Source organism: Schistocerca cancellata, chromosome 8 (assembly GCF_023864275.1).
Source record: "Schistocerca cancellata isolate TAMUIC-IGC-003103 chromosome 8, iqSchCanc2.1, whole genome shotgun sequence".
In the NCBI taxonomy this organism is placed as follows: Eukaryota; Metazoa; Arthropoda; class Insecta; order Orthoptera; family Acrididae; genus Schistocerca; species Schistocerca cancellata.
In genome coordinates this window covers 559,767,270-559,782,616 of record NC_064633.1, presented here as the reverse complement: position 1 = coordinate 559,782,616, position 15,347 = coordinate 559,767,270, and the positions used below count along the sequence as shown (strand labels likewise).

General features: G+C 43.7%; 1 protein-coding gene across 1 annotated transcript in view; it reads right to left on the bottom strand.

Moving 5' to 3' along the window:
• Nucleotides 1-12,346, bottom strand: part of LOC126095326 (odorant receptor 85c-like) — a 53,020-nt gene extending 40,674 nt beyond the window's left edge. Inside the window, exon 1 of the mRNA XM_049910131.1 lies at nt 12,320-12,346. The gene's annotated coding sequence lies outside the window, so the exon portion shown is untranslated. The remainder of the gene's footprint in view (nt 1-12,319) is intronic.
• Between the last annotated feature and the right edge of the window lie 3,001 nt (nt 12,347-15,347).

Genomic DNA, 15,347 nt, shown 5'->3' with positions numbered 1-15,347 from the left:
GCATTTGAAAACTGCTTCCCCAAGAAAATAGTTAAATATACTCATAAGAAACCTTGTAACAAACCATGGCTTACTAAGGGTATAAAAATATCTTGTAACTGGAAAAGGGAAATGTATCTGACAGCAAGAAAGAGTAGTGACCCAGAAACTATCAAACATTATAGAAACTACTGTGTTATATTAAGAAAAGTTATTAAAAAATCCAGAAGTATGTGTATCATGTCTGAAATCAGCAACTCTGATAATAAAATTAAAACAATTTGGAATATTATTAAAAGAGAAACAGGTCAACCAAGAGCACAGGAAGACAGTATTACCATCAAATTGAATGAAAACTTTACGTACAAAAAGTCAGAAGTTGAAAATATTTTTAATAATCATTTTCTAAATGTTGTGGATATAGTAGGATCCAGGTGTTCATTAGAAGATGCTAGGCTGTTAATGGAAGAGGCCATACCTATCCAATTTGATACAATTGAAATCTCACCCACTTTTCCCTCTGAAATTAGGAAAATAATAAACTTGCTTAAAAGCAAAAACTCACATGGAATTGATGGCATTTCCAGCAAAATACTAAAAGCTTGTTCTCAACAAATAAGTAAGATTCTCAGCCACCTGTGTAATAGCTCTCTGGAACAGGGCATTTTCCCTGATAGACTGAAATATGCTATTGTTATACCTTTGCATAAAAAGGAGGCTAGATCTGAGGACTTCACAGAGTAATCACACATGGGAGCCACACTTTCAAGATTGGAAAAGAAGGTAAACAGGAGACAGTTTCAATGACTCAAGCCTGTGTATACCAACAAGGGTATGTCACCTTCACATACCACACCACCACACTCCAATGAGGATGCAGGGCCTTTGTCATCAGTAGAAAAAACATGAAACTTTCTGGTATCCTAAGGACCCGTGAATAATTTCATAAACACTCCCATACAAAGTGCCAAGCTCCTGGGAAATGTCCTGGAGATGCACACCCCAGTCTGCTTTCACCATTGCATCCACACAGGAAATTTCATCACACGGAATTCCCAAACATTCACTGTCATGCAAGTCTTCACAACCTTTTGTGAAGCCACAACACCACCAACATCATCTCACACTTCTCAGAGCAAGACATATATATATATATATATATATATATATATATATATATATATATATATATATATATATATATATATATATATATATATATATATATATATATATATATATAAAAAAAAAAACAAAGATGATGTGACTTACCAAATGAAAGTGCTGGCAGGTCGACAGACACACAAACGAACACAAACACACACACAAAATTCAAGCTTTCGCAACAAACTGTTGCCTCATCAGGAAAGAGGGAAGGAGAGGGAAAGACGAAAGGATGTGGGTTTTAAGGGAGAGGGTAAGGAGTCATTCCAGTCCCGGGAGCGGAAAGACTTACCTTAGGGGGAAAAAAGGACGGGTACACACTCGCACACACACACACATATCCATCCATACATATACAGACACAAGCAGACATATTTAAAGACAAAGAGTTTGGGCAGAGATGTCAGTCGAGGCAGAAGTGCAGAGGCAAAGATGTTGTTGAATGTAGGTGAGGTATGAGTGGCGGCAACTTGAAATTAGCGGAGATTGAGGCCTGGTGGATAACGGGAAGAGAGGATATATTGAAGAGCAAGTTCCCATCTCCGGAGTTCGGATAGGTTGGTGTTAGTAGGAAGTATCCAGATAACCCGGACGGTGTAACACTGCGCCAAGATGTGCTGGTCGTGCACCAAGGCATGTTTAGCCACAGGGTGATCCTCATTACCAACAAACACTGTCTGCCTGTGTCCATTCATGCGAATGGACAGTTTGTTGCTGGTCATTCCCACATAGAATGCATCACAGTGTAGGCAGGTCAGTTGGTAGATCACGTGGGTGCTTTCACACGTGGCTCTGCCTTTGATTGTGTACACCTTCCGGGTTACAGGACTGGAGTAGGTGGTGGTGGGAGGGTGCATGGGACAGGTTTTACACCGGGGGCGGTTACAAGGGTAGGAGCCAGAGGGTAGGGAAGGTGGTTTGGGGATTTCATAGGGATGAACTAAGAGGTTACGAAGGTTAGGTGGATGGCGGAAAGACACTCTTGGTGGAGTGGGGAGGATTTCATGAAGGATGGATCTCATTTCAGGGCAGGATTTGAGGAAGTCGTATCCCTGCTGGAGAGCCACATTCAGAATCTGATCCAGTCCCGGAAAGTATCCTGTCACAAGTGGGGCACTTTTGTGGTTCTTCTGTGGGAGGTTCTGGGTTTGAGAGGATGAGGAAGTGGCTCTGGTTATTTGCTTCTGTACCAGGTTGGGAGGGTAGTTGCGGGATGCAAAAGCTGTTGTCAGGTTGTTGGTGTAATGCTTCAGGGATTCCGGACTGGAGCAGATTCGTTTGCCATGAAGACCTAGTCTGTAGGGAAGGGACCATTTGATGTGGAATGGGTGGCAGCTGTCGTAATGGAGGTACTGTTGCTTGTTGGTGGGTTTGATGTGGACGGACGTGTGAAGCTGGCCATTGGACAGGTGAAGGTCAACATCAAGGAAAGTGGCATGGGATTTGGAGTAGGACCAGGTGAATCTGATGGAACCAAAGGAGTTGAGGTTGGAGAGGAAATTCTGAAGTTCTTCTTCACTGTGAGTCCAGATCATGAAGATGTCATCAATAAATCTGTACCAAACTTTGGGTTGGCAGGCCTGGGTAACCAAGAAGGCCTCCTCTAAGCGACCCATGAATAGGTTGGCGTACGAGGGGGCCATCCTGGTACCCATGGCTGTTCCCTTTAATTGTTGGTATGTCTGGTTTTCAAAAGTGAAGAAGTTGTGGGTCAGGATGAAGCTGGCTAAGGTAATGAGGAAAGAGGTTTTAGGTAGGGTGGCAGGTGATCGGCGTGAAAGGAAGTGCTCCATCGCAGCGAGGCCCTGGACGTGCGGGATATTTGTGTATAAAGAAGTGGCATCAATAGTTACAAGGATGGTTTCTGGGGGTAACGGATTGGGTAAGGATTCCAGGCGTTCGAGAAAGTGGTTGGTGTCTTTGATGAAGGATGGGAGACTGTATGTAATGGGTTGAAGGTGTTGATCTACGTAGGCAGAGATACGTTCTGTGGGGGCTTGGTAACCAGCTACAATGGGGCGGCCGGGATGATTGGGTTTGTGAATTTTAGGAAGAAGGTAGGGGTGCGGGGTGTCGGTGGGGTCAGGAGGTTGATGGAGTCAGGTGAAAGGTTTTGTAGGGGGCCTAAGGTTCTGAGGATTCCTTGAAGCTCTGCCTGGACATCAGGAATGGGATTACCTTGGCAGACTTTGTATGTGGTGTTGTCTGAAAGCTGACGCAGTCCCTCAGCCACATACTCCCGACGATCAAGTACCACGGTCGTGGAACCCTTGTCCGCCGGAAGAATGACGATGGACCGGTCAGCCTTCAGATCACGGATAGCCTGGGCTTCAGCAGTGGTGATGTTGGGAGTAGGATTAAGGTTTTTTAAGAAGGATTGAGAGGCAAGGCTCGAAGTCAGAAATTCCTGGAAGGTTTGGAGAGGGTGATTTTGAGGAAGGGGAGGTGGGTCCCGCTGTGACGGAGGACGAAACTGTTCCAGGCAGGGTTCAATTTGGATAGTGTCTTGGGGAGCTGGATCATTAGGGGTAGGATTAGGATCATTTTTCTTCGTGGCAAAGTGATACTTCCAGCAGAGAGTACGAGTGTAGGACAATAAATCTTTGACGAGATCTGTTTGGTTGAATCTGGGAGTGGGGCTGAAGGTGAGGCCTTTGGATAGGACAGAGGTTTCGGATTGGGAGAGAGGTTTGGAGGAAAGGTTAACTACTGAATTAGGGTGTTGTGGTGCCAGATTGTGTTGATCGGAATTTTGAGGTTTTGGAGGGAGTGGAGCTGGAAGTGGGAGATTGAGTAGATGGGAGAGACTGGGTTTGTGTGCAATGAGAGGTGGTTGAGGTTTGCTGGAAAGGTTGTGAAGGGTGAGTGAGTTGCCTTTCCGGAGGTGGGAAACCAGGAGATTGGATAGTTTTTTGAGGTGAAGGGTGGCATGGTGTTCTAATTGACGGTTGGCCTGTAGGAGGAGGCTCTGAATAGCCGGTGTGGATGTGGGAGAGGAAAGATTGAGGACTTTTATTAAGGATAGGAGTTGACGGGTGTGTTCATTGGCGGAGTTGATGCGTAGGTGAAGGATTAGGTGGGTGAGGGCAATGGATTGTTCAGTTTGGAACTGGTATAGGGACTGATGGAAAGAAGGGTTGCAGCCAGAGATGGGAACTTTAAGTGTGAGGCCTTTGGGGGTTATGCCAAATGTCAGACAAGCCTGAGAAAATAAAATATGTGAGCGTAATCTGGCTAGGGTGAAGGCATGTTTGCGGAGGGAATGTAAATAAAACTTAATGGGGTCGTTGTGGGGGTGTTGTGAGGGTGACATGGTATTAGAAGGTGGAAAGTTTAACATGAGGTTGAAATGAAAAAGAAAGATAGAAATATATGGGGATAGATAACTAGAAGCAATTGGAGATCTGGTATGAAAAAAGGCGAAAAAGTGTTGGTTAAGTTGATCCTGTGGTGAACTTGGGTTGGTAGACAGCGATGTGCAAAAAGGTTAGGTGGTTGTGTTGCCGCTAAATCACGTTAAAGGACGGAGAAATTCGGGAAAATTTCGAGAAAATTTCGAAAAAACGTATTAAAGGCGAAAAAGTGTTGGTTAAGTTGATCCTGTGGTGAACTTGGGTTGGTAGACAGCGATGTGTAAAAAGGTTAGGTGGTTGTGTTGCCGCTAAATCACGTTAAAGGACGGAGAAATTCAGGAAAATTTCGAGAAAATTTCGAAAAAACGTATTAAAGGAGCGGTGTTGTGGTGAAAGATTACGAAAATGGGGCTAACAATTGTAGAAATAATGACGTTAAAACCTGTGGGGAGCGGCTAAAATGATCAGTGATGTGCGAAAAACGGAAGTGGAAATAAAGTTAAAGTTATTAGAACTAGCCGAAATGGTTGTTAAAAACGTGAAAGCAGCTGTTATTGAACTAGAAACGGTGGATTTTATAGCAGCGGTAGTGTTTAAAGCGGAAAAATGGAAGTGGGTTACGTATTGTTGAGCATATATAGGCGGGATAAAATTGTATAGTAGATTACGGTAAAAGGGGAAGGTGAATACAAGGTGAAACTACTGGTAAAAACAGAAAGAGAAAATAAAGAGAAAAAAGAGAAATAAGACGACAGGAAAGATTTCGAAATGCAAAGGCGACAATAACAAACGTAATTGTTGGGTTCAAATTAATGATATGGTTATAATAGAAGGAAACATTCCACGAAGAAAAAATATACCTAAAAACAAAGATGATGTTACTTACCAAATGAAAGTGCTGGCAGGTCGACAGACACACAAACGAACACAAACATACACACAAAATTCAAGCTTTCGCAACAAACTGTTGCCTCATCAGGAAAGAGGGAAGGAGAGGGAAAGACGAAAGGATGTGGGTTTTAAGGGAGAGGGTAAGGAGTCATTCCAGTCCCGGGAGCGGAAAGACTTACCTTAGGGGGAAAAAAGGACGGGTACACACTCGCACACACACACACATATCCATTCACACATATACAGACACAAGCAGACATATTTAAAGGCAAAGAGTTTGGGCAGAGATGTCAGTCGAGGCAGAAGTGCAGAGGCAAAGATGTTGTTGAATGTAGGTGAGGTATGAGTGGCGGCAACTTGAAATTAGCGGAGATTGAGGCCTGGTGGATAACGGGAAGAGAGGATATATTGAAGAGCAAGTTCCCATCTCCGGAGTTCGGATAGGTTGGTGTTAGTAGGAAGTATCCAGATAACCCGGACGGTGTAACACTGCGCCAAGATGTGCTGGTCGTGCACCAAGGCATGTTTAGCCACAGGGTGATCCTCATTACCAACAAACACTGTCTGCCTGTGTCCATTCATGCGAATGGACAGTTTGTTGCTGGTCATTCCCACATAGAATGCATCACAGTGTAGGCAGGTCAGTTGGTAGATCACGTGGGTGCTTTCACACGTGGCTCTGCCTTTGATTGTGTACACCTTCCGGGTTACAGGACTGGAGTAGGTGGTGGTGGGAGGGTGCATGGGACAGGTTTTACACCGGGGGCGGTTACAAGGGTAGGAGCCAGAGGGTAGGGAAGGTGGTTTGGGGATTTCATAGGGATGAACTAAGAGGTTACGAAGGTTAGGTGGATGGCGGAAAGACACTCTTGGTGGAGTGGGGAGGATTTCATGAAGGATGGATCTCATTTCAGGGCAGGATTTGAGGAAGTCGTATCCCTGCTGGAGAGCCACATTCAGAATCTGATCCAGTCCCGGAAAGTATCCTGTCACAAGTGGGGCACTTTTGTGGTTCTTCTGTGGGAGGTTCTGGGTTTGAGAGGATGAGGAAGTGGCTCTGGTTATTTGCTTCTGTACCAGGTTGGGAGGGTAGTTGCGGGATGCAAAAGCTGTTGTCAGGTTGTTGGTGTAATGCTTCAGGGATTCCGGACTGGAGCAGATTCGTTTGCCACGAAGACCTAGGCTGTAGGGAAGGGACTGTTTGATGTGGAATGGGTGGCAGCTGTCGTAATGGAGGTACTGTTGCTTGTTGGTGGGTTTTCCCTCTTTCCTGATGAGGCAACAGTTTGTTGCGAAAGCTTGAATTTTGTGTGTATGTTTGTGTTCGTTTGTGTGTCTGTCGACCTGCCAGCACTTTCATTTGGTAAGTCACATCATCTTGGTTTTTAGGTATATTTTTCCTTCGTGGAATGTTTCCTTCTATTATAACCATATCATTAATTTGAACCCAACAATTACGTTTGTTATTGTCGCCTTTGCATTTCGAAATCTTTCCTGTCGTCTTATTTCTCTTTTTTCTCTTTATTTTCTCTTTCTGTTTTTACCAGTAGTTTCACCTTGTATTCACCTTCCCCTTTTACCGTAATCTACTATACAATTTTATCCCGCCTATATATGCTCAACAATACGTAACCCACTTCCATTTTTCCGCTTTAAACACTACCGCTGCTATAAAATCCACCGTTTCTAGTTCAATAACAGCTGCTTTCACGTTTTTAACAACCATTTCGGCTAGTTCTAATAACTTTAACTTTATTTCCACTTCCGTTTTTCGCACATCACTGATCATTTTAGCTGCTCCCCACAGGTTTTAACGTCATTATTTCTACAATTGTTAGCCCCATTTTCGTAATCTTTCACCACAACACCACTCCTTTAATACGTTTTTTCGAAATTTTCTCGAAATTTTCCCGAATTTCTCCGTCCTTTAACGTGATTTAGCGGCAACACAACCACCTAACCTTTTTGCACATCGCTGTCTACCAACCCAAGTTCACCACAGGATCAACTTAACCTACACTTTTTCGCCTTTAATACGTTTTTTCGAAATTTTCTCGAAATTTTCCCGAATTTCTCCGTCCTTTAACGTGATTTAGCGGCAACACAACCACCTAACCTTTTTGCACATCGCTGTCTACCAACCCAAGTTCACCGCAGGATCAACTTAACCAACACTTTTTCGCCTTTTTTCATACCAGATCTCCAATTGCTTCTAGTTATCTATCCCCATATATTTCTATCTTTCTTTTTCATTTCAACCTCATGTTAAACTTTCCACCTTCTAATACCATGTCACCCTCACAACACCCCCACAACGACCCCATTAAGTTTTATTTACATTCCCTCCGCAAACATGCCTTCACCCTAGCCAGATTACGCTCACATATTTTATTTTCTCAGGCTTGTCTGACATTTGGCATAACCCCCAAAGGCCTCACACTTAAAGTTCCCATCTCTGGCTGCAACCCTTCTTTCCATCAGTCCCTATACCAGTTCCAAACTGAACAATCCATTGCCCTCACCCACCTAATCCTTCACCTACGCATCAACTCCGCCAATGAACACACCCGTCAACTCCTATCCTTAATAAAAGTCCTCAATCTTTCCTCTCCCACATCCACACCGGCTATTCAGAGCCTCCTCCTACAGGCCAACCGTCAATTAGAACACCATGCCACCCTTCACCTCAAAAAACTATCCAATCTCCTGTTTCCCACCTCCGGAAAGGCAACTCACTCACCCTTCACAACCTTTCCAGCAAACCTCAACCACCTCTCATTGCACACAAACCCAGTCTCTCCCATCTACTCAATCTCCCACTTCCAGCTCCACTCCCTCCAAAACCTCAAAATTCCGATCAACACAATCTGGCACCACAACACCCTAATTCAGTAGTTAACCTTTCCTCCAAACCTCTCTCCCAATCCGAAACCTCTGTCCTATCCAAAGGCCTCACCTTCAGCCCCACTCCCAGATTCAACCAAAAAGCCCTCGTCAAAGGTTTATTGTCCTACACTCGTACTCTCTGCTGGAAGTATCACTTTGCCACGAAGAAAAATGATCCTAATCCTACCCCTAATGATCCAGCTCCCCAAGACACTATCCAAATTGAACCCTGCCTGGAACAGTTCCGTCCTCCGTCACAGCGGGACCCCCCTCCCCTTCCTCAAAATCACCCTCTCCAAACCTTCCAGGAATTTCTGACTTCGAGCCTTGCCTCTCAATCCTTCTTAAAAAACCTTAATCCTACTCCCAACATCACCACTGCTGAAGCCCAGGCTATCCGTGATCTGAAGGCTGACCGGTCCATCGTCATTCTTCCGGCGGACAAGGGTTCCACGACCGTGGTACTTGATCGTCGGGAGTATGTGGCTGAGGGACTGCGTCAGCTTTCAGACAACACCACATACAAAGTCTGCCAAGGTAATCCCATTCCTGATGTCCAGGCAGAGCTTCAAGGAATCCTCAGAACCTTAGGCCCCCTACAAAACCTTTCACCTGACTCCATCAACCTCCTGACCCCACCGACACCCCGCACCCCTACCTTCTACCTTCTTCCTAAAATTCACAAACCCAATCATCCCGGCCGCCCCATTGTAGCTGGTTACCAAGCCCCCACAGAACGTATCTCTGCCTACGTAGATCAACACCTTCAACCCATTACATACAGTCTCCCATCCTTCATCAAAGACACCAACCACTTTCTCGAACGCCTGGAATCCTTACCCAATCCGTTACCCCCAGAAACCATCCTTGTAACCATTGATGCCACTTCCTTATACACAAATATTCCGCATGTCCAGGGCCTCGCTGCGATGGAGCACTTCCTTTCACGCCGATCACCTGCCGCCCTACCTAAAACCTCTTTCCTCATTACCTTAGCCAGCTTCATCCTGACCCACAACTTCTTCACTTTTGAAAACCAGACATACCAACAATTAAAGGGAACAGCCATGGGTACCAGGATGGCCCCCTCGTACGCCAACCTATTCATGGGTCGCTTAGAGGAGGCCTTCTTGGTTACCCAGGCCTGCCAACCCAAAGTTTGGTACAGATTTATTGATGACATCTTCATGATCTGGACTCACAGTGAAGAAGAACTCCAGAATTTCCTCTCCAACCTTAACTCCTTTGGTTCCATCAGATTCACCTGGTCCTACTCCAAATCCCATGCCACTTTCCTTGATGTTGACCTTCACCTGTCCAATGGCCAGCTTCACACGTCCGTCCACATCAAACCCACCAACAAGCAACAGTACCTCCATTACGACAGCTGCCACCCATTCCACATCAAACGGTCCCTTCCCTACAGCCTAGGTCTTCGTGGCAAACGAATCTGCTCCAGTCCGGAATCCCTGAAGCATTACACCAACAACCTGACAACAGCTTTTGCATCCCGCAACTACCCTCCCAACCTGGTACAGAAGCAAATAACCAGAGCCACTTCCTCATCCTCTCAAACCCAGAACCTCTCACAGAAGAACCACAAAAGTGCCCCACTTGTGACAGGATACTTTCCGGGACTGGATCAGATTCTGAATGTGGCTCTCCAGCAGGGATACGACTTCCTCAAATCCTGCCCTGAAATGAGATCCATCCTTCATGAAATCCTCCCCACTCCACCAAGAGTGTCTTTCCGCCATCCACCTAACCTTCGTAACCTCTTAGTTCATCCCTATGAAATCCCCAAACCACCTTCCCTACCCTCTGGCTCCTACCCTTGTAACCGCCCCCGGTGTAAAACCTGTCCCATGCACCCTCCCACCACCACCTACTCCAGTCCTGTAACCCGGAAGGTGTACACAATCAAAGGCAGAGCCACGTGTGAAAGCACCCACGTGATCTACCAACTGACCTGCCTACACTGTGATGCATTCTATGTGGGAATGACCAGCAACAAACTGTCCATTCGCATGAATGGACACAGGCAGACAGTGTTTGTTGGTAATGAGGATCACCCTGTGGCTAAACATGCCTTGGTGCACGACCAGCACATCTTGGCGCAGTGTTACACCGTCCAGGTTATCTGGATACTTCCTACTAACACCAACCTATCCGAACTCCGGAGATGGGAACTTGCTCTTCAATATATCCTCTCTTCCCGTTATCCACCAGGCCTCAATCTCCGCTAATTTCAAGTTGCCGCCACTCATACCTCACCTACATTCAACAACATCTTTGCCTCTGCACTTCTGCCTCGACTGACATCTCTGCCCAAACTCTTTGTCTTTAAATATGTCTGCTTGTGTCTGTATATGTGTGGATGGATATGTGTGTGTGTGCGAGTGTATACCCGTCCTTTTTTCCCCCTAAGGTAAGTGTTTCCGCTCCCGGGACTGGAATGACTCCTTACCCTCTCCCTTAAAACCCACATCCTTTCGTCTTTCCCTCTCCTTCCCTCTTTCCTGATGAGGCAACAGTTTGTTGCGAAAGCTTGAATTTTGTGTGTGTGTTTGTGTTCGTTTGTGTGTCTGTCGACCTGCCAGCACTTTCATTTGGTAAGTCACATCATCTTTGTTTTTAGGTATATATATATATATATATATGGACTGCATCTCCCCGTAGATCTTAACGAGCATTAGTGCTCCATAGAAAATGAGTCATACTTCATTGCTCATATGCCATGGACATATGAAGCACAGTGACATCTTCAACAACTAACAGCACTGGCAGACTGTGAAGCTCCTGGCAGATAAGGCCAGGCCAGTTCAAGTAATGTCCACTGCTGGAACAGATATGTTGACTTTACATTTAAAGCTTAATTTGGCTAAGAGAAATAGGGACAAAGACTTTCTAATTTGTCTTTGTATTTTTTATTCCTGCTGATACTGTGGTCTGTTTTTGTTTTGAAAGAAACAATTTTTTAAAATTATTCAGTTAGAGCGATCCATATAATGAACAACAATACAATGTAGGCTTTCACAGCTGGTATTTACAACATTGCTAACATTTGATATATGGGCATAAGGTCACGGTCCAAGGCATAACACTCTGCCTAACATTTCATCTTCCACTACTGCATCAGAGGCTTTAATGAGTCAGAAATCTGTTAAAACTCAAACAAGTTCAGCAAGCCAAACTGTTAATATGTATATGTTACTTTAAAATGCTTCTGAAATATGAGCAATCATTCTAAGCTGTATTCTATGTAACTAAATTATGGAAATTGTTTGAAAAGGAAAATTCACTTGAGAGAACAGTATAATTATAAGGAGGAAGGATAAATGGCCAGTACTTGCCTTCCAGGTATGAAATTTCAAGTAGTGCCAATATATAGATTTAAAATGTACTAAAAAACTGTGCCATGCTTCTGGACTTTCTTTCTCATGAAAGAAAGAGGGATGTATTAGGAAAAGAAGGGACAAGGTACTCAGACCTCAGATTAAGAAGTGTCCACTTACTGTTAGGAGAAGGGAAGACAAATATAAAAGGGAGAGGTATCAAGAGGGTACATTGGTAAGCACTGTGCTAGCTTCAATCCAGAGATGATAGGAGTACAAGCTGAGAAATAATAGTTGTTAACTATTTTATTCATTCCATGTTTTAGTTCTGTTCTTAATCCATCTTTAAACTCACCTTTCATCTTCCTCCCCCCATTCTCTCACAACAGGTGGGTCCCTTTCATGCTGAGATCAAGTTACCTGCCCATCATTTCCAAAGTTTTCCAATCTATCCCTCTTTTCACTTTGAAGAAGGAAATTATGCTTCAAAAAGTTACATACAGCTTTTTCTATATTTAAATGTGCCTATCAACAATACTTCGAATTTTGTTCCCTGAAAGTAAAAACTCACTACCTATTCTTCCTCCTTGTAATATTAAATGATTCAACAAAATTTTCATGTAGAATGCACATACTTTGTGTGGAAGTTATAGTGGTCTGTTTTATGTGCTCAGTATCATGTTATTGCCAGTTTTCAAGTTTCATGCTTACCTCGGCTGTGCTAAATATAGAACTACATATTTCTATAATGTTAGTGGACAGCAGTACAAACACTGAAAAGTTCATTGCCTTTTGTGCTGATGCTGTGCATCTGTATGGGACAGAAAAAGTATATTATTATCTGCATTACTTTAAGCACTGCACATTACACTAAACTGATTTACAGTTAAAACTTATTTTACTATCTATTTCTGCAAACCTCTTCTTAAGTTTTCCATTAGTAAATGTTTTATTATAATAAATGCATATTTAGAAGCTCCAAAGGAACAGACAAAAAAGATGATAAGCTTAGAACAGCACAGGCATCATAGGCTAAAGAGAAATATGTTGCAGGAGCATTCCAGCCAGAACCACCCTGTAGAATAAGTTCTAATACCAGAGTTATAAGTAAACAGCTGAATTGCAGTCCAAGATAAAGAATTCCATAACAGCGACTCAGCATAAACACAACACTAACTGTACACTGCAGAGTAAGCCCTGGTGCAGAAGGAGGTACAGGTGACATTCAAGGTAAACACAGCACTGACGGTGTACTGCAGAGAAAGCCATTTTATGCACAGACTACAGCCAAAGGCATTGTCTATGAGATGTGAGGAGGGCAACACTGGCAACAACATCTACAGTGTTGCACTGGTAGGAAGAAGGATAATATGATTTGATGTACAAAGAAGCAATGGATTTGACATTCAGGGAAACAACAATGGACTAACACAGCCGACCAAGTGAAGAAGAGCTTGGGATAGAAGAAGATAAAGTTGCAGATGATAACAAAGGAAATGCAATACCAACTAGTGAGATTGAAGCATCTATGAAGGAGATGAAAAATGGAAAGGCAATGGGAATTGATGAGATTCCTGCAGAACTGTTAAAGTCATGAAGAAGGAAGGAAAAAGGGAGTTGATTGAATTGTGTAATCAAATATACATGACAGGAAAATGGCAAATACTTTATAGAAAGTATCTTAATACCCACAGAAAAGAAAAAAAACAGCAAGAAAATGTGAGGAACATAGAACAGTGAGCCTGATATCACTTGCAGCCAAAGTCTTGCTGAGGACACTCAATAGAAGGCTGTATGGAAAGCTGAATTGTGTAATAGAAGATGAACAATTTGGTTTCAGGTGGGAGTGGGAACTAGAGATGCTATTGGGCTACTGAGAGTGTTACGGGAGACATACACGGGGAAGAAAAGGAAGGTGTATGTTGCGTTCATTGATCTTGAGAAGGCTTTTAACTATGTCATATGGGACAAACTGATGGAAATCCTAAGGAAACATGAAGTTGACTGGAGGGTTAGATGGCTAATTAGACTGGAGGGGTAGACGGCTAATTAGAAATTTATATTTGAACCAAAATAGGAGGTGTGATGAGTGAAGATATTGAACTGGGAAGAGGTGTAAGACAAGGTTGTTGTTTATCACCAACACTGTTCAATACCTATCTGGCGGAAGTTACTAATGGAAGTTTTGATGGAAGGAGAGGAGTTTCTATAGGGGGTTGGAGAGTGGAGTGTATAAGATTTGCAGATGACATGGTTGTGATGGCAGAGAGTGCAAGAGAGATGGACCAAATGTTAGATGATCTAAGCACAAAATTAGGAGAATATGGAATGGAGATTAACAAGAAGAAAATGAAAAGCATAGTAATTGGAGGAAAGGGTAGAAAATTCCGTATGAAAATAGGGGGAGAGGAAATAGAGCAAGTGAATAACTTCAATTACTTGAGAAGTGTAATAATGGATTATATGTATTGCTCAACAGAAATTAGGAAAAGAATTGCAATGGCAAAAGAAGGATTCATGAGGAAACAGAAATTACTTTGCAAACCACTGAACAAAGATATGAGAAAAGGTCTTTCCAAATGTTACATGTGGAGTGTTGCACTGTATGGTGCAGAGACCTGGACATTGAGGAAGGAAGATGAAAGAAGACTGGAGGCACTAGATAGGTAGTTATGGAGAAGAATGAAAAAAGTGGAATGGGAAGACCGATTAAGGAATGAAGAACTATTAAGAAGAGTTGGAGAAGAAAGAAACATGCTGAAAGTCATCAGAAAGAGAAAGCGGAACTGGACTGGACATTGTTTGAGGGGGGGGATTGTTTATTGAAGGAAGGAATAGAAGGAATGGTAGAGGGAAAAAGGGGAAGAGGAAAGATATCAAATGATGGACAATATCCAAGGAGACAAATATTCAGAAATGAAAAGACCAGCTATTGACAGACAAAAGTGGAAGAGGCTTAACCTATGACAAGACCTGCAGAAAGGCAGAATACCATACTACTACTACTACTACTACTACAGTGGTAGCCCCTCAGTGATGCACAAACAGTTGCAAGCCTTATATTGCTGTCTGGCAGGGATACCAAATCTCTTCACACTGTAACTAGGCCTTAGAAATGAATATGGCCACGATGGAATCTGGACCAATTACGATGAGGAAGAGCTGCTGAGTTCCCCACCATAGTCACCTGCATCGAAGGTGCTGCAGCAGGTAGTTCTGGTAACTGTTGACCTCCCCTGCAGCAAATGCCAGGGACTATGGTGGAGTTAATGACTGTGTCTCCATTAGAGTCCACATATGCTGTGGTGGGTCATCACAGTACTGTGGCATGGACAAAGGAGATGGCAGGTTTGGGCAGTGGTGTCATGAGTTCCCTGTTGGTTGGTATGGTGTTAAAGCCACCTGTGGTCTTGACATTGTGCTGGACCCAGTGCAGAGGCATCGTCTGATGGTTGTGGCCTCAGCTGGTTCTGGAGGTGCATAAGTGTTGTGCCTTGGCTGCAGCAGAGAATACATGCCATCATCAGTGACCAATGATCACTGCCAGAATCCATCGAGACCTGGGCATTAATACCCATGCCTAGGCTGACATCCCAAATTGGAAAAATGGTTTCTTTGTGTATATTGCTGGAGGTGAGGGATGCAGGAAGTCCAACAAAGAGTAATGGTGGCAGCCATGAAGAATCTTGAATAGGCTGCCTGTTGACTGTTATGAACTTGTAGGTACCTGAGACACTTG